Consider the following 20,475-nt stretch of genomic DNA (forward strand, 5'->3'; position numbering starts at 1 on the left):
TTAAAAAATTTCCTAAGGTTAATTTAGAAGGCAAAAGATAAGTTCTACTCCAAACATTGACAATAATGATCTCTATATTAAATGGTAACCTGTCATAGAGAAATTTCAAACATTTTCACATGCAGAAGAACATAAAAGATTACATAAATTGATGCTAAAGTCACCTGATATTAGTCATAGTGATGTCTAACATTAAAGTACGATATCCAAAAGAATCTAATTAATTAAAATATGGTAATTTGAACAACTTTTGTGTGTCCAGATCTTGGAAACTTCTATTACCTCCAAAGCGGTAAGTAACTGAATGCCTTACATTGTCCTAATGGAGTTCCTTTGCTACTTTTTTCCCCCCAAATAGTCATCTATTCAGTGTTTTTGGTCCCTCTGAAATGACCAGAGTTTAAGTTTAGATGAATTTAGGTAATCAAAAGTTGAAGAGTCTCAGATAAATGTCTATGATATCAGAAAGACAAATTACATGGAGGAACTTTCCTTTATCCTCTAGCTAAGGGGAGGCAGTATTCGCTGTGGTTAGAAGTAGCAATGCTTCCGTCAGGCTGCTTGGGTTGGGATTCCTTCTTTGTTTCTTAGCTATGGCACTTTGAGGAAATTAATCTGTCTCTAAATAGAGACAATGACTTACAAGGTGATTGTAAGTATTAAATTAAATGTATGCAAAGTGTTTAGAACTGGATCAACACGTTTTCGCTATTTGTTATTAACGGAACATGGGCTGTACTGAGGTACACAGGCGGGTGACAAAAGAACTGAGAATTGTTATAGAGTGTGGGAATGCCCTGTCAACAGCTGTTTTCTTCAGAGTCAGGCTTAGTTCAGAACATGGCTGTTTCCAATACACCAGAAGCCTCACAGGCAATTTGTGATCCATAGCTAAATATTTGATGGCATACGGGGGTCCTAACGTGGCATGGCCACCAAGGGAACAGGTCTCAGAACTGGTAACCAAATGACTATTGGGAAAGGGTGCAGATTTTTTTAATAACATTTATTAAAATGGTCTTACTATAGCCATTTACCTCCAATAAGTGCCTCTGCTTGGAGAAGCTTGTAACAGATTCAATGTGATATTATAACCAATAAGCCAACTAAGGAAGCAGTGAAAAGAAAATTATAAAGGATTTTAAAAGATGATGGAAATCATGACCTCTCCTTCACATCAGGTTAAATTCATAATCCATAGTTTCTAATCTCTTTTGGCTAGTCCCTTCATCAGAGCTCTTCATTCCATTTTTGATCAGTGCTCTAGGCCACTGAGAGTGCACGACGGCTTCATACAGGTGGACTTGCCCTGCGTGAAGTTTTTCAGCCTATCCCTCTAATTGAAATATGCAGTAGCTTAAAAAGAGAAGAGTACAGAAGTGCTCTGTATGGCAGTGAAATGTAGCCTTGACCATCACATGTCTCCCTGACTCCCAAAAGCTGTGGTTTGTTTTACAAGCTTAAATTCACTTGGTAAGGGACTATCCAAATGCTTTCTGAGTGACAGACAATATTTCACAAAACTGTGACACCTCTTCTGGCCTCTGCATAAGTATCCCAAAGCAATTAAAATTTTTGAAATAGTAGCTGTAAAAAAAAAAAAAAAAGCAAATAGTTTAAAAAAACCAATGAAGAGGATTAGAATGAGCCATATCCTTTTTTTTTCATATTTACATTCAAAATTTTAATGGCACTTGACTCTGAAATCATTCCAGTAAAGCGGAAAATTAATATTTTAATATGTCTACCACTCCAGCAAGTAGAAATAAGTAAAGTAGAATAAGTAGTAGAGAAGAAAATGTTTTAGTATTAACTATATTTATGAATATTTATCACTCCTACCCATCAAATAGCTGCTCTTCAGTTTGCCCATTCACTGATATATACAGTAAATCATTCCAGCACCCACACTAGCAATTGTTTTACATTTTGCAGAAAAGAGTGACAATTTCCTTTTAATATTCTTTTGATTAGATTTTGTCATAATTTTTTATTGAGTGAATCCAAATAAGTGAAGCATGGCTAATAAAAAAACATTATCCAATAGGTTTTTCATGGAATGGCACCAGTCTTATCGGTTTTCATCTAGATGGGGGATAGCAGAAAAACAGGAGGAAATAAGATGGCATAAAATGGCTTTGCTGCCTGTGATATTGTCTGGAAATTTGCTTCAGGGTCAAGAATTATAAAAATGTGACCCATACGGCTAGTATGTAGATTCATTTATTTCTGGAAAGAGCAGGCTGACCAAGTGATTCATTAAAACAAGAAAACAGTAAAAAAGCAAAAACAAATAATGACTGGTAAGTTAATCTTTATCGTATACAAAAAGATTTTTTTTTTTTTCAAATCTGTGTGTGCAATTAGTTATGGCATTCACAGAAGAGCTACCTAGCATGCACCCATAGTATCGGTGACTGCTCTTTACTGTAATTGGCCTTAATGCTTCTAAATATTATAAATGAAGACTGTCAATGGCACATGTTTTTGATGGGCACCATTTTGTTACTCTTCTTTCTTGGCAACAACTTTACCCCAAAGAGGGTTGCTGTAATTAAAAGACAAAAGGGATCAAGCCTTACTTACCTCCAGGAGGACAACTGAATAATAAGAATACAGCAGATTGAGCTAAGTTAGAGAAATATAACTTTATTCTCTATCACCTAAGCTCACTCTGCTAAAACATGGAATATATAAAATAATTTATATATTGTTCCTAGAGCTATCTCTACCATGAAGTAAGCATTAGCCTATTATGTTAGTTATATCATTATTACTATTTTTATCTGGTCTCATAGATTAGCTCAGGAATAAAACAAATACCTTTCAAAAACAGCTCCTACTGCTCCTACAAATATGCACATACATGTACATATACATTCACATGTATATACATATAAGCACATACACATGTAAAGCAAAATATCTGTAAAATTCATCTTTAAAAATAAAAAGTATAAAATTCCTGTATTTGAAAATACTGCTAGCACCTATGCTAACAAAATGTTTTTGTTAAAAAAAAAAAAAGAAATGATTCATTTACTATGAATGCAGGAAAACTGGGCCAAGAGACCACTCTAGTTAGGAAACTAATTTGTCAATCTACTCAAATATGAGAACTTTTTACCAACATTTTTTTAAAGCAGATTTGCCTTTTTATACTCTTAAAATATTCTCTATTTAAAGGGCACTCTCTCAATGACTGAATCCTAAACAGCAATGTTCTGCTTGAGAAAGGCACAACAGCCAGAAATAACCTCAATCAATGCTAGTTTGGGATCTCATAGACGTAATACAATAAAAAGAAAAATAGGAAAAGAACTGAAATTTGGCATTTACAGAGAAATTGATTAACAGTTGTGTGAGATATCTTTAAAAAGGAAGTCTTTTAGAGAACAGTTTGGAAATGGAGAGAGGAAGCAGAGAGTGACTTTAAAAAAAGACCACAAGTATGCATTCTCAGAATTTAAAAAGAAGTGATAATGATAATAATTGTCCTCCTGCTAGGTAAATGATATCCTGTAATGGAGAGAAAATTCCCATTGGTTCAAAAAGTGTTATGTCTCAGAGAACTCAGAAATAGGATGAAGCTGGATGACCCAACATATGCAACTGCAGGTAATGACAGTAATGCTAAATGTGCAGGTGATGGCATGAAAAAAAAAAACTCAGTATATTGTGAAACTGACAAAAGTAACTGTTCCAAATTAATTTAATATTTCATATGTAATTTTAAATGCCTATATAATTAAATCCCATATTATAAATAAATTTCTAAATGCACGTGTTTAATAGGTCTGTTTATATATTCTTGCCAAAAAAAAGTTTGTGTCTGGCTAGTCACAATTAGAAGATCCCATATATGAACATCTAAAATACTTTAGAGCATACGTCATTAAACTAGACAAGTAAAAATATTTCATAGAAATATCCTGAGATTCTCCTGATATTTTTTATCATAGCAAATATTTGGTTCCCAAAAGGATGGTCCCTCTTCGGTGCTTTCATTATTTGGGTTGATAAACGTGCCATGGTTTTATAAAATAGGAGAAGATAATTCTACATCTCATCAAAAATATTGAATGTAGGACACTCTTCAAATACAAAAGAGGAATTCTAGGGAAAGGAAATAGGAGTGAGAAATAGCTCAAATATGAATCCATTCTGTTGTTGGTGTCACACTGCCATCCATACTAAACTATACACAGGACATTCTCTCCTAATCTCCAGGGCATACACAGGAGCAACAGATCACAAGTTACCGCATAAAAGCATCTTTTGTTGAAACTGGTTCCATTTACATATGAAATACTACTGAGATTTATGACAAGATCTTAAAGTTTTCGGATTTGATCATTCTTTTTCTTTGATAGCCAGAAAACTAGAATTTCAAACAAGGGCTAAGGACATGACAACTTTCTCTCCGATCTAGGCTGTCGAAGGATGACACTTAGTGGAAAGGGGGTGGGTTTTAGGTGGACAGACCTGAATTAGAATCTGGTCTCTGTCAATTGTCAATGTGACAGGTGGCAAAGTATTTAACTACTTTTATAAAATAATCCAGTAACACCAACCACATATAAGTGTGGTAGAAACTTCAGTTTATCATAAAGGATTTATGAAGAACCTAATATGCATCAGCTACTCTGCTAGGGGCAAAAAGAAAATATCTATAGGCGTAGAAAAGGGGAAGGGGGGAGAGAGAGGAAAAGAACACAGATGCTGTACCTACCCATGCAGAGGTTGTAGTCTATGGGAAGAACAAATTTAAATGATTCATAGGATCAAAAGTAATAATAAGTGAAAAGCACTTTCATTAGAGATTTCCCTGCATTTAAAGGCATTCTTTAGAGAACAGTCTTAAATTGGGTTCACCAAAAAGAGATCCGAAGGCAAGAACTTCAAGCATATAGTTTATTTGGGATAGGACTTGAGAAGGACATGGGAAAGTGACACCGCAAAGCAAAAACAAAAACAAAACAACAACAAAATGAAAGGTGTTCATTAATGAGGGAGTTCCAGCCATGAGTAACTGCAGCTCAGTCCAACTGAGAACTGTCTGAGAAACAGTGAAACTTGAAACAGAATCACTACACAAGACTGCTGAACAGCAGGTTAGCTAAAGAATTTTGACAAGTGACTACAACTCCCCATTGGGTGACAGTTGTTCCTGAGGATATAAATTCTCCTCTACTTCTAGGTTATACCTGGCTTGTGGCTGGGCAACTTCCTTAATATCTTCTGGAGGAAGGGATAAAGTGTTGAGATGAGAATTTTTCAGAATGCAGGAAACTATCATAGATAGCCTTGGGCAATTCAGGTAGGCAAAGGGCTATGGGGTAGATTTCAACAGCGTGTGCTTCAAGATATTGTTGAGATAGTTCGTCCATAAAAATTAAGGATCTCACACTTGCTCCAACTGCCCTAGTCATCAAATGTATTAATTTTGTTCTTATTATTCACTTTGATTCTACACCCAAGTTAACAAAATTCCCAAGTGCCTTGGGTGCCACTTCCAGCTCAACTGACTACCTAGGACAGTTGAGGGACAAATGAGCTGTTAAATTTCTCATTCAAGCAGCTCTTGCTTAGCCCTAAACTCCACCAATTCCTTAAAAACAAGATGTTCAACCAGCCTCCTTGCTTTCAGCTACCATTGTCCATTTGTTTCCAGGGAGTTCTGCTGTTACCCATTCCCAAAATCTTGCAAAATGACTACATGGAACAATAGCTTTATGGTCTCTCATTATCATCTCTGATGACAAACAAGGAGGTTCTTTTTTTTAAGGTATGAGTAATCACTCAGTGAAACATGAAGAGAATAGAGAAAATACCTTAATAGGAAACATTTATAGAGTCCTTAGTCTGACAATGTGGGGAAAAAAAAAAAAAAAAAGCAGGAGATTTAAAGTCAGATGTGTCAGGTTTTGAATTCTTGCTTCTCTTCTCTGTATCTCATTTTAGGATATCAACTTACCCCTTGGAGCCCCAGTAGAATTGGTATAAACCCTAGTGAAGTATCATTGGTAAAACAGGCATGAGATCAATTATCTCACAGTGATGTGGTGGGGTATAGTCAAAGGACATGTACCATCTGCCTAGTACATAGGACACGTTCAACAATGGAGAGCATCATCTTTGTTAATAATGACAGTTAATGGTCAAACAAGTCATTATGTTTACATGCCACAAACCATAAAGATGATATTGGCAAATCTCCCTGAAAATTATATATCAAATAGACGATAAAACTATTTTAATTTCCCTCAAGGACAAATATTACTTATCCAATTTCTTGGCTGCTACGCACTATATTTCTTTGGCTTATTATGTGTTAATCCATAGGGTTGAAAGAAAAGAAATAATTTTATGTACTACATAATAGAAATTTAAATTAAATAGAGAGTCCCTATCTAAATTTTAACAATGGCAGAGGTGTTAAAAATATATTCACAAATATGTGTATTAAATCCACATGGAAGTACAGTTTCCACACAAATCCTATTACTTATTAATATCATCACCAATGTTTTTATAGCACTTTTGAACTTTTAAATATGTATTTTGAGATCACCACTTTGAACTTTGAATCTTTAAAAGATATTTCTGAAAGGATGTAAGAGTGTGACTAAGCAGAAAAAGACCAAGAATATTTAAGTTCCTCTATTTGCAAAAAAATAAGTCCACTTAATTGTTTGAGACAAAAAAAAAAAAAAAACACCTCTATTTTAGAGAGTTCAGAACTCTCTAGTTCCTCTTCGAACAGATGTATAGTTATCCTCCATTGAGAGAAACCAGCAGGAACTTACATTCTTTTGTTATTCACTGTAAGTTATAATACTGATGCTGGATATTAATATTCCCCTGTTAGACAGGATTTCCAAATATAATTTTGTTTAATTCTCATCTATATATACATCCCAAAGAGAAACACCGAACACAGAACTATGTTCCTTAAAAATCAAATGATTCACATCAATTCATGGAGAATGAATATTGGAAAGCTTTCTCTCCTTATTTGTTTTCAAGCTATCAGGGTTACCTATAAGAACGTAGTTAAAATAGGCTGCTTCCAAATGTGTCTCGGAGGGTTTCTAATTGCCCACCTATTTACAAAGGTCTTCATTCACTAGTGCACTAGTTCCAAAAGATTGGCACCTGACTTATAAGGGACATTTTTCTTGTACAGAATCTTGTAGGTTATGCACCACTCCTGTATAACTAGGAAGAGGAAAATGATTGATGAGTAATGGAAACATTACCTACAGGCTGACAGCACCAGAGAGTAAGGACTTACACTAAATTGGAGTGAAAAATGCCTTACCACTGGGGAAGGATAGGGGGAAGCTGACCTCAAATACCAAAAGAAAAAGAACTTGAAGTCATTTGGAAATAATAATATAAATTCATGCTATTCTTCCATTTGTATACACAGAACCTATTACCTAAAAATAATTTTTTCAAGGATTTCATTTATTCATGAGAGAGGGAGAGAGAGAGAGAGAGGGAGAGGCCGAAACACAGGCAGAGAGAGAAGCAGGCTCCATGCAGGGAGCCCGATGTGGGACTGGATCCCAGGACCTCAGGATCATGCCCTGAGCTGAAGGCAGGTGCTTAACTGCTGAGCCCCCCAGGTGTCCCCTAGAAATCTTTTATTAGGCGTTATCGGGATTTCATGATGAATAAGAAAAAAAAAAATCATACTTCAATGAACTTGTGCCTTAGAAGAAATCACAAACATATTGTATTCCACCAAAGGCTTTTTATAAAACGTAGAAAGTACTACACTTTAAATACATTGTTCAACAAAAACGTCATTCATTTATAGAATATGAAAAAAATATGAATATTTGCAATTTCTCCCAAATTTTTATTTTTCCTACCAGGAACCAACAAATATAAATAAAAATAGTGAGATAAAGGGGTCTCTTATCATGTTATGTAGTTTTCTTTTGTAGTTCTACCTAATTTATTATTTTTTCACTATGTAACTTACGTATTTTCACTATATATTAAATACATATATTTTCACTATTTTCATAGGTTTTAATTAAGTGTATTTGCTAGATCAGTTTGCATCTTACAATGGAAAGAATTCTACTGCTACCTTTCTATGTCTATTTTCTCCTTCAAGTCTATTTGTCTTGTGTATCCCTGGTATTAATGTTATTCAGGGTATAATTGTGCCATGTGCAACTTTTTATCATTAATGAAATTTTCCATTAGAAAATCACCTGATTATTTTAATGCATAATTTAGTGTTTGTTCATAGCTTTTAGATCTTAGTCTCAGAGATACACAAAAGTGATTGATACAATGACAAAAATCTCAACCTTTATCAAATGCAACTACTAGTGAAAAAAACTAATTGTAAAAAAATTAATATCTAATAATTGGTAGATTCTGTTAAGTAAACAGCATATAACTTATGCATATGATATACTGTCAGGTATATAAAGCTGTTAACACCTTAAAAAAGAAGTCTGGCAAGATGAAGGGTTTAAAAGTAACTAGATTGGGAGTATGTGGGACTATTTTACATAAAGTTGTCAGTCAAAGGCGGCCTTTGTAAAGGGGTAACATTTGAATATAGATGAGAGTGAAATAAAATAATGAGCTATGCTAATCTTTAGGGCAAAAGTGTTCCAGACCAAATGACCAGATGGAACAAAGGGCCTAGGTTAGGCATATACTTAGCATATTGAGGGAGCAATAAATAGTTAAATCATAGTAAGTCAGAAGGGCTCAGAGGAGTCAGATAATGTGGAATCTTGTATCTTATGGAAAATACTTAGTATCTTATTGTTTAAATGTAATGAGAACCCTCTGGAGAGTTTTAGAGAAATGATAGGAAATCATTCATGTTTGAAAAGGTTCATTGTAGGCTGAGCAGGGAAAAGATATCATGCAGGAAGGAAGTTGAGGAGGCTATTGCTGTACTGTAGGGCAGGGATGGTGGCTTACTCTTTCCTAACTCTTGTTTTGTTTCTAGATAAAGGAAGCTCCTGGAGTGCAAGACTTAGAGTGTGTATTTACTTTCCTTATGCCTAGAAGAGGACATGCCACAAAGTAAACACTCAAAAATGTCTCAGAGTGAATAAAACAGTCATGACTTGACAACAAAGTTTCAGTGTGAGGCAGGAAGTAAAATAAGACTAAACTTTTCTTGAATTATCGGTATTTAGTCATAAATTTCACAATATGACAATACCTCAACAGAAGATGAACTTTAAATGAAGTGTATGTAAGCAATTAAATTTCTCAATAAATCACACCATGCAGATCATGAAAGTTCTAACAAGTGAAGATATTTCCTCCGATAGACTTTAATACATCACTTACTATAAGAACCAAACTTGGAAATATTACTGATGTAGAATGATTAAAATGTGGTACATGGTATGTTACAAGATGCCCCAGAGGGGGAAAAAAAGAGGGGTTCTAAAACTACCTCCAACTGGGTGACTTTGACAGAACTTTTGAGTTTCTTACTTATATGTTAGGATCAACTTCCTGTTTCTTCTAACTCAGAAGGTCATTTATTTTAAGAAACCAATACAGTGAGATATCTGAGAGCAATCTTATCTGTTTCAATCCTGTTTGTTGTTATACCAGTGCCACCCAACTTAACCACACATCAGCATCATCTGATGAGCCATTAATACAGAATGCGGAGTCGCACCCCCAGAGTTTTGGAATCTGTATTTCTTCATAAGGTCTGAGAAATTTTTTTTTCTTGAATATTTTTATTTCCACAGATAATGTCACTGCTATGATTCTGGAGACCACTTTGAGAACTACTTCTTATGGAGATATTGACCATCTAATAGAGTTAAGGAAGAATGTTTACTTTTTTATACTGAGCTGAACTGTCTTTCAATCATTCTGTACCCAGAATCTCTCTGGAACTATGTACAACCAAGAACATAAACACTTCCAGTGGGGGGGAAAAATCAAGTAATCAAAAGCAAATCTGAACATTTCAATGACTGACATATTCCTACCTCGGAATGATCCTGAATGAGCTAAAGGCATAAATCTAAATTCTAAGTGGCAGGGACAAATCCATCTCTTACTAGAGTTGAAAGTTGAAATTACATATCCATATTAATTATATTAAAATCACTGAAGTATAAGATTACAGGTGTGGTGTCCAATATTTATTTATTATATCTTTATTCAAAGAAGTCAAAATATTTTAGTATAACTATAGTTTTTATAATATATCTCTTTACTAGGACTAAAAAATAAATCAGTCAATAGTTTTTTTAAGTAGCTGAAGAATCCATTGGAAGTATAAGAGAAATATCCGGCCAAAACCCTTTTGGGGAAATCCTACAGTCACCATAAAGACAAAGGAGCCCAGGTAGAGACATATAGACAACTTTTTATGGTCCATCCTCTCAGCTTTAGAAAAATCAAAGCCACTTAATGAAATACAAGTTGAAGTTCAAGAACTAGGTTCTATTCCAAAACTTCTATTTAAATGGCATATGCCTTCGTTTCCCTCTTTCTTGGTGTATTACATTTTGATGAGCATCGACTGCTTTCTCCTTAGTATAGAAGCATGACACTGCCCTTTCGAGACCTCATGCTTCTTCACACGGGTCTACACATATGGGTCTACACATACTTACGTATAAAGACACAAAAGTATTTTTAACATCTACCCGAGCTGAAACTTTCTATGAAGAGAAAGTTACATGCATATAAATACACACAAACATATGTGCGCACACACACACATTCAGGTATGTGAGAGAGGTGAATGAAGTAAAGACCAAAGTTATTTCATTTTCTCTGCATTCCAAAGGACACTTGGGCCTTTTTCATGCCCCACCCCAAAAGATAATAGTGTCTCCTAAATTCATTTAATTTTTGACCAGGATACATTTAATTTGACAATATACCAAGTCCAAGGCTTTAACGAATAAATAGACAAAGTACAAAGTAAGAGGGCAAAAAAAAAAAAAAAAAAAAAAAAAAAAAAAAAAAAAAAAACAAAAACCAAAGTAGGAGGGCAAGAGACAGAAAACTCCATTTTAAGAAAATGGAAATTCTGTTCCTAAAGAGGGAAAATTGAGTTAATATTAAAAGATCTGTGGGAAGGGGTGTTCAGTTGTTACCTTGACTCTTAGTCTGAAGGCATATAATTACCTGACGCAGTTTGGGGTAGAATACTGCTACTGCTGTCCCCTTCCTTTTGGGGGCTTCAACACACCTGGCTACTAGATTTCTGAGTGCACATAAAACCATTGGAGTTTCAGAACCCTCACCATGTAACTAACTTGAAGAAATGCTGAGGAAATAAGTACTGTATGTTGTAAAGAAACTTAATATCATTCCTCTTCTAGAAATTCTGCATAATGATGAAAAACAGCTTGCATATGCTAGAGTCTCTTTCCTTTAGTGATGATTTGCTTCAGTGGAGTTGTCATATTAACTTGGACCTCCTCTGAGAATCCTCCCCCACAAATGCCAGCATGAGTGTTTCCATTCTGGGCATGTCAGTTCTATCGGTTCAGTTTCAGGTTTTGGTCACAAGTGAGATGTACAATTCTCAGGTGCCAGAAGATGCGGAAGGTTCTAGTGAAGCTTGAACAACCACAATTCAGTAGAGGCCAGAATGACTAATCTCAGTGCTACTTATTCAGAATTAGTTTTCCACAGGTGACAAAACAAGTCTCAGTAGAGACTTCAGAGCATTAGTATCTGCCTCCAAATGCCTGAGAGAATCGTACTTTTGAATTCATTTATAAAGATGTGCTTACCTACAATAAAAACAAGTTTTACGGTTTAAAACTGAGATAGCAATCCCTTAATAAAACCTTCACTTTCCAACCCCTATTGTTTAAAGGAACAACCAATCAAGCATAGTACATTCATTAAACCAGTCTCTTTTGAATGTGCTTTGAGACTACATATGCAAAGGAATATCTGGGAAGAAAATATGCCAATAGTTCAGCCTCTCCTATCCAGGAATAAATAGATCCAATTGCTTTATAAATTACTATAGAAAGTATCAATATAATGTATAATTTCAAGTGCTTATCCTAGCATCTAAAAATCTATATGCATTTCCATTAGAAGATAGAAACTGTTATTGAGCCAGGGCCCCCTTGGGAAAGTCTGAGCTTGCACACCAAGACTCTTGGCCATTAGCCATGTGTCTGTTCCTTTACCCTTAGAGAAAGAGTAGGCTTCATAAATTGTCAGTAGTGTTCCTGCTTCATTGGAATCACAAACTATTTTATTCCAAAAAGATAATTTCCATGACTTACAATGAAAAACATGAAAACACAAACCATACTAGAAAACTCTCTCTTTCTGTCTTGAAATATTATGCATACTATTTTATAATAATTCTATTAGACTAGATAGTGAGTTTCTTATGACCCCAAATAAAATTTGTAACTTGATGCGATTCTTGTTTTAGTTGCTCAATTTTAAGTTAAAATAGATTATCTTACCTCTGCAAAGAATTGACCAAGCAGTGCCCATGGATCTTAGTAATGAAAAAACATTCCCTTATTTGCCCACCAAAAACCAAGAATGGGTTAGGGTGAGATGGGGTGTATAGTGTGTATATGTATAGAGTGATGAAAAAGTCATCTCCCATTCAGACTTCTGAAATAAATAAAAGAATCTCCATGGTAGTAGTAATTGAGTCAACAAGGAGGATATTTAATTACTGCTTTGTAGAAGTTTAAGATATTTAATTGTATCTTTAAAATTTAAAAACATAAAAAAATGAAAAATATTTTTGACTAATACCTGTTATAGGAGTTTTGATTCTTGTATTCATTCCTTTACATAGAAAGATAATCAACTAATCAATTCTGAATGTAGAAAGGGGAGTGTCTATTATAGTTATTTTATGCTGTGTGGTAATCACTACAGCAGAGTGGCTTAAAATATGAGCATGATTTGCTCAAGACTTGGGAATGACTGGCTTTGCAATTCTTGCTTGGGTTCTCCCATGGGATCATCTTGAAGCTTCTTCACTTGTATATTTGTCTGGCACCTGGGCTAGGAAGGTTCCAATAGGAATTGGAACAGGTAAGCCTCTTCTTGCATTTCTGTCTCTTCCCCTCTCTCTAGTCTTCCCAAATTGCAGTCACATGGTAATTAGACTTCTTTCATAGTGAATGTTTCATAGCTAACATTCAGAGAGATAGCAGGAAAATATGCATGTCCTTTGCTAATATAGAAACAACAGTGTCATTTATATCACATTCTGTTCCTCTTTGCTGTCCCAGAGCATGGCCCATTTTCAAGGAGAGGGGACATTAACTCCTCTTTTGAACAGGGAAAGTGTATCAGAATTTACAAACACCTGAACAAGCAAGATAACAAAGAAGAAAAAGGAAAGACAATTTAAAAAATCTCGGAAAAGACAAGAATAGGAATACAACATACCAAAATTTATGGACTGCAACAAAAGTAGCCCTAAGAGGGAAGATTGTAGTGACAAATGCACACATCAAGAAAAGTGAAAGATCTCAAATAAGCAACCTAACTTTATACCTCAAGGAATAGAAAAAGAATAAAGCCCAAAGTTAGCATAAGAAAGGAAATAATGAAGATTAGAGCAGAAATAAATGAAATAGAGAATAGGAAAACAGTAGAAAAGATTAACAAAAGCAAGATTTGATCTTTTGAAGAGGTAAACAAAATAGACAAATTTTAGCTAGACCAAACAAGAAAAAAAGGGAAAGGACCTTAATAAATAAAATTGCAAGTTAAGTGCACATTAAAACTGATGCCACAGAAACACAAAGAATCATGAGACTACTATGAATCACTATACGCCAACAACTTGGACAACCTAGAGAAAATGCAAAAATTCCTAGAATCATACAACCTACTGAGACTGAGTTAGAAATAAATTATAAATCTGCATAGACCAATAATGATTAAGGAGATTGAATCAGTAATCAAAAACTTTCTAACAATAACCACCCAAAAAAGCCCAGTACCAGGTAGGTTCACTTATGAATGTTCCCAAACATTTAAGGATTAATGACAATCCTTCTCAAATACTTAAAAAAAAAAAAAAACTGAATAGAAGGGAACACCCCAAACTCATTTTTGAGGCTAGCATTACGCTGACACCAAAGCCAGGTGAGGACAATACAAAAAGAGACAGCTATATATAAGCTGATATACCTGATGAATACAGATGGAAAAATTATCATCAAAATAACGATGAAACTGAATTCAACAACACAGTGGAAGGATAATGCACCATGATCAAGTGGATTCAACCTTAGGCTGTAAGAATGAGTTAACATATGTAAAACAATAAATGTGATATATCATATTAATAGAATAAGATATATAAACATATGATTATTTCAATAGATGCAGAAAAATTATTGGACAAAATTTACCATCCCTTCATAATAAAATCTCTCAACATGATAAAAGCCATGCATGAAAAAAAAGAAAAGAAAGCCATGCAAGAGTAGCCCGTAGCTAACATTACATTCAATAGTAAGGATGAAAACGTTCCCTCAAAGATCAAGAAAAAATAAGCGTTCCCAGTCTCACCACTCCTATTAAACAGTACTGGAAGTCCTAGAAAGAGCAATCAGACAAGAAAAAGAAATAAGGCTTCCACATCAGAAAGAAAGAAGTAAAATTGTCACTGTTTTTGCAGATGACATTATACAAAAAAAAAAAAAAAAAATCCTAAAGATGCCAACAAAACACTGTTAGAAATAATAAGCATATTCTGTAAAGTTGCAGGATATAAAGTCAACAGATAAAAAATCAGTTACACACTAATAATGAGGTACCTGAAAGAGAAATAGAGAAAATAATTCTACTTGCAATAGCACTAAAAACAATAAAATATTTAGGGATAAATTTAACCAAGGAGTTGAAAGATCCATGCAGTGACAACAGTAAGATTGAAGAAAGAAGTTGAAAAAGATAAAATTAAGTGGAAGGACATCCATGTTCATAGGTTGGAAGAATGAATATTGTTAAAATATCCATACTGCCCAAATCAGTGTGTAGATTCAATGCAATCTCTATCAAGATTCTAATGACATTTTTTACAGAAACAAGAAAAAACATTCTAAAATTCATATGAAACCACAAAGGATCCCTAACCGGACATAACAATTCTGATAACGAACAAAGGTGGAGGATTATACTTCCTGATTTCAAATTATAGTACAAAGCTATAGTAATGAAAAAAGTATGGCACGGACATAAAAACATCTGTCACATAAACCAATGGAACAGAATCAAGAGCCCAGAATAAGCCTTTGCATGTATTGTCAACTAATATTTGAGAAAGGACCCAAGAATACTCAGGGGTTAAAAGATAATCTCTTTAATAAATGGTGCTGGGGAAACTGGACATTCTCATGCAAAAGAATGACCAGGTCCTTATCTTAAACCACTTGTAAAAATTAATTAAAAATAGGCTGAGGACTTAAATTTAAGTCCTGAAACCATAAAACCCATAGTAGAAAACATAGGAGGGAAGCTCCTTTTCATTGAGCTTGGCCATGATTTTATGGATAGGATACCCAAAGCATAAGCAATAAAATCAAAAGTAAATATGGGACTATATCAAACTAAAAATTTTCTGCATAGCAAAAGAAATGATCAACCAAGTAAAAGGGCTTCCTATGAGATAGGAGAAAATATTTGCAAACCATATGTCTGATTAGGGGTTAATACCCAAGATACATAAGGAATTCATTCAACTCAATAGCTAAGAAGCAAATAATCCAATTTAAAAGTGGACAAAGGACCCAAATTATTCCAAAAAGCATAATCAAGTGACCAACTTGTCCTTGAAAAAAAAAAATGTTCATCATCACTAATCCCCAAGGAAATGCAAATCAAAACCCCTATGAGATATTGCCTTACACTTGTTAAAATGTCTATTACCTGAGATAAGTGTTAGCAAGGGTGTGGAGACGAGAACCTTCTACATAGTTCATAGGAATGTATGTTGGTACAGTCACTGTGAGAAACAGGAGGGTTCCTTAAAAAAAAAACAATTAAAAATACAATGGCCATATGATCCAGCAATCCCACTCCTGGGTACCTCTCTGAAGGACACAAAGTCACCACCTCAAAGAGCTATCTGCACCTCGTTGTTTATTCCAACATTATTTACAATAGCCAAGACTTGGAACTAACCTAAGTATCCCCTGATGGATGAACAGATAAAAACAAATATGGTATTTCAGGGCACCTGAGTGGCTCAGTCAGTGAAACCTCCAAATCTTGGTTTTGGCTCAGATCATGATCTTATGAGTCATAAGATCAAGGTCCACGTCTGGCTCTTTGCTCAGCAGGGAGTCTGCTTGAAGTTTTCTCTCACTCTGCCCCTCCCTCCACTTGTGCACAATGGGCTCTAAGATATTTTTTTTTTAATAATGGTGTGGAATATTAGCCTTATAAAAGAAAGAGATCCTGTCATTTGCAAGAACAGATGGACCCTGAGGGTGTTACACTAAGTGATAGAAGTCAGAGAGAGGGAAATACTGTATCTCCCTTCTGTGTGAAATCTTAAAACCTCACAGAAACAAAATAGAAAGGTGGTTTCCAGGAATGAGGGTTAGGGAGTGGGGAAAATAAGTGAAGGTGGTTAAGGATGATAAACTCCCAGTTTTAAAATGAATAAAATCTGGGGCATCTGGGTGGCGCAGTCAGTTAAGAGTCCTACTTGGTTTAGGCTCAGGTCATGGTTGTGGGATCAAGCCCAAGTCTGGCTCCAAGCTCAGTGCAGAGTCATTTCAGATGTGGCCCCTCCGCGCACCCCCCCCCCCCCCACTAGCTCAATCTTTCTCTTTCTCTCTCTCCAAGAAATTAAATCTTTTTTCAACTACGCTAGTTTTCAAAATCTTTTTCTCTTATAATATTTAAATGTGAAAGAAACAATTTACAGGTCTCCCTTTTTATTGCCATTAGTCATAGCATGCTCTCTGGAGTGTTAGCTATAGGAGCCGTCCGGAACAGCTAGGATAATACCCCCGCCCCAAAAGAGCTTCATGTACAGAACTGTGTGATGCAAACTCCAAGTTCTGAAAAATTATAGTTAGCGTTTATATCTGCCTGCCTCTTTCCCTAAGTATTTTAAATTAGGGGAGTGTAGTGTTCCGACAACCCTGTGACATAGTTCTTATTATATTCATGTCACAAATAAGGAAACTGAGACCCAGAGAGTATAATTAGCTGCCCCAAGGGCACGCATTCAGTAAGTGGAGCAGCTGAGATTCAAACCCAAGCAGCTGGCCCTAGAGGCCTTAACTGTTGCTTCCCAGTTAGCAAGATCGGTTCTTTTATCAGCTGGATGAAAATGAGCCCTTGACCATAAAGTAACGTGAAAAGATTAAATACATTCCTGCATGAATAAGTAGTGATAGTTTTGGGGCACCTGGGTGGCTCAGTGTGCTCAGCATCTGCTTTCAGCTCAAGTCATGATCTCAGGGTCCTGGGATCGAGCCCTGCATCAGGCTCCCTGCTCAGTTGGGGGGGGGGGTCTGCTTGTCCGCCAGCTCCCATCCCCATGCTCCTGTTCTCTTGCTCTCTCTCTCACTCCCATAAATACATGATTTTTTTTTTTAAAGAATAATTCATGACTTGGATTTTTAGGTGATTTCCCAGTGTCATGGAGGTTCGCCCACTTGGTTCTGTTGTAGTTACTTACCTTGTACTGCAGGCAGAAGCCAGACTTCTTTGTCCATCGATCTACACACGCATGCATCACTTCTCTAACTTTTTGCTAAACACGAATGTAGTATCTATGTGTGCACCTAGGTATCTGCTCTGTATCTACGGATCGATTGATTAGTCTCTATTTCTATCTACAATTCATCTGTGCATCCATTCATCCCTCTGGTTGACCTCACTGAGAAACAGGTTCTGAGACGGGGATAGCATGTAGGAAGTTAGGAAGAATCCTCAGGGTTTACACCCATAGGGGATGTGATGAAGCAGAACTGAGCAGCGGCAGCCCCAGGTGGATTATGAGGCAGTCATGGCAAGAGCACCCATTTACTCCACAGGGAGCTCAGCTCTGAAGCTATAATGGTACCGCAGAGCTGTACTGAGTGGGACAAGGGAGCCAGGTTTTTAAAAATCCCAATATCAACTAATTATTGGATGTAGGCTGCCCTTAAGAAGGCTGCATGGCCTTGGGCAAGGCCATCTACTTTAGGTAGGGGCAATGCTGGGACAGTGTGAGGTCTTCTGCAGCAGTTGGTCCCTCACTTTAAATCACATACATGTACTTTCATTTGCATATTAAATATTTCTAAATTTGCGTTTTACTTTTAAAATAAAATATATGGAAGTTTAAATCTATTTTCTAAATCTCAAGTTATTTTTCTCATGCACTCCCTACTTTGTAATTCTCCAGATAATTTTCACACACTTTATTTGCTCATACTACTCTCTGATATAAAGATAGTTTGAGGTGGTTTACAGAGAGGTTTCAAGAATATAAGAATGTAAAAGAGAAAATGAAAGCTACCAGGACAAAGAGGAAATTAGAAAAGGAAAAAAATATGAAAAAAAAAATAGTAAAGCTAATGGAGTCCTACAAAAAGAAGGCCACAAGATGCTCTACATTCCAACACATGAGGTGCAAGTTTGATATTTAGCTTCCAAGAAAAGAAAGAAAGAAAGAAAGAAAGAAAGAAAGAAAGAAAGAAAGAAAGAAAGAAAGAAAAGAAAGAAAGGAAAGAAAGGAAAGAAAAGGAAAGAAAGGAAAGAAAGGAAAGAAAGGAAAGAAAGAAAAGAAAAGAAAAGAAAAGAAAAGAAAAGAAAAGAAAAGAAAAGAAAAGAAAAGAAAAGAAAAGAAAGAAAGAGAAAATATGAGCTATTACCAAGGCTAACGTCTCTGAATTAAAAATACACTCAACGTGGGCCTCCAGGGTGGCTCAGTGGGTTAAGCATCCACCTCTCTCTCCCCCTAACTAAATAAACCTTTTTATACATCATATATATGTATATATGTATATTTATATATATATAAATGTGTATATGTATATATATATATATACACACACACACACACACGCATAGCCCAATGTTTATGGAAATTCTAAGTTTTTCTTGTACTGAGACCTCTGTGAAATTTTCACCTTTGGCTCTTCGTGTGGTTTATCTTCAACAACACAATATTCATAAGCAAAGCCCTACCTATAACACATGGAGAAGGTACGACTGCAAACTGTCGAATATAGCTGAAAAAACTACATAACGAAAGCAGTAGTGATCAATGCAGACTGAAATAAAGAAGATTCATGTCGGATGCAGTATTTAAACTAAGCCTTAGTGCCTGGTTAAGAAAGGTGACAGGCAGTGATAGCTTGAAGATATTTCAGCCAGAAAATCTATGTATAAATATATAGAAATGGAAGGAAAAAGGTAAAGCATTTTTGTGAAACTAATTAGGTGAGATTCCTTGGTATCTTTAATGCAGCTACTTAAGGTTGGAGAGTTACTTAAAATAGGGGCCAAAATAGGGGCAAAGGGAATCAGCCGACAGTATTGTTTAAGCATATAATTGGTAGGACTAAACGTATTTTATTTAAATTTATTTTCAAGGCAAATGCAATACTTCAAGATGTACTAGAAAACTGATTTTGTCTTCAACATTATGAAACTAGTCCTTGTTTTAAAACGTTTACCATAACTTGGAAGGTAAAGAATTAGTAGCTATGTGGTGGTGTCAGCTGGGCAGTCCGGTCTTACAGGTGCGAAAAGGGATAACTTTTTTCTAGAATCAAGAGATTTCGCCTTATAAAAATGATTGGAGATCCGGCCCGACACATAACAAGCGTAGACGTGGCCACTCCATCCTAACAAGTAATAAGCTGAACGGACTGAAACATTAACTACTCTTCTTACATCCGACAGAGAAGTAAGGTCACAGGGCACATTGCTGCCCTCAAAACCGGAGAGAACAGATAAACCCAGAGAATCACAACTTACTGGGACAGAAACCTGGGAGCAGGAATCTTCGTGGGAGCCAGGGCCAGCGTAGGAGACCTTGGACTGCAACCGATGGATTTCTGGAGGCTCAGTGTGTAAGATACCATCTCCAGGGGGGACACGGTCATCAGAGAGGCCCCCACACCCCTGTGAGTTTTACCTCCTCAAGTTCTAACAACTTATGAAGGTAAACAGAGAAAAAAACCTCCCCCTGCACCTTCAGCAAGAGGGGAAAAGGAACCGTTTTTGCAATATGCTAGGACACGTTGTTCTTAATAAGACCTGCCCTCAGGTGAAAGCTATTTAACCAGAACCCAAAGCACCTGGAGGGAAACAAAAACCCCACCCCTAGCTAACTCTGTTTTCCAGGTAGGAGCAGGGAAATAGCCAACTGCAGCCCACTCTAGCCATCCTGCCCCACAGAAAGGGAAGAGGGGCCCTAAGGAGCAAGAATGAGGCAAGCCCGTGTCCACCTAAAGCCTGAGATTTAATCATAGGGCTATA

Source organism: Canis lupus, chromosome 6 (genome assembly GCF_011100685.1).
Source record: "Canis lupus familiaris isolate Mischka breed German Shepherd chromosome 6, alternate assembly UU_Cfam_GSD_1.0, whole genome shotgun sequence".
NCBI lineage: Eukaryota > Metazoa > Chordata > Mammalia > Carnivora > Canidae > Canis > Canis lupus.